Consider the following 439-nt stretch of genomic DNA (forward strand, 5'->3'; position numbering starts at 1 on the left):
GCAGGCAGGTGAGCAGTTATGAGCCAGTGATCCCGGATTCCATAGAGGGATGTTCAACTGCCAGTTTAGGCCCGATCCCACCGTTAGGGGTCCCAGAATGGAGAGGGTGCAGGCCGGGCTGAGGGACAGCCCCCTCCCCCTGTGCACGAATTTCATGCACTGGGCCACTCACTAGTCATTCATAAGAGGGACTGAGATAAGCTTAAACAGCATACCCACAGCAATGCAGTTCATGAAGCAATGTGATGATCCTAAATGCCTAGGTACCTAATAACGAACTAAACTGTATGTGGCAAAACTGATAAAACTAAAAAGAGAAACAGATAAATTCACAATTACAGTTGGAGTTTACAGTATTCCTCTCTTGACACCTGCTAGAGCGAATAGACAGAAAGTGAAAAAAGACAGCGCCATCCACCAACACTATCAAATCACATGA

The sequence above is a fragment of the Myotis lucifugus genome, unplaced genomic scaffold (genome assembly GCF_000147115.1).
Source record: "Myotis lucifugus unplaced genomic scaffold, Myoluc2.0 scaffold_228, whole genome shotgun sequence".
NCBI lineage: Eukaryota > Metazoa > Chordata > Mammalia > Chiroptera > Vespertilionidae > Myotis > Myotis lucifugus.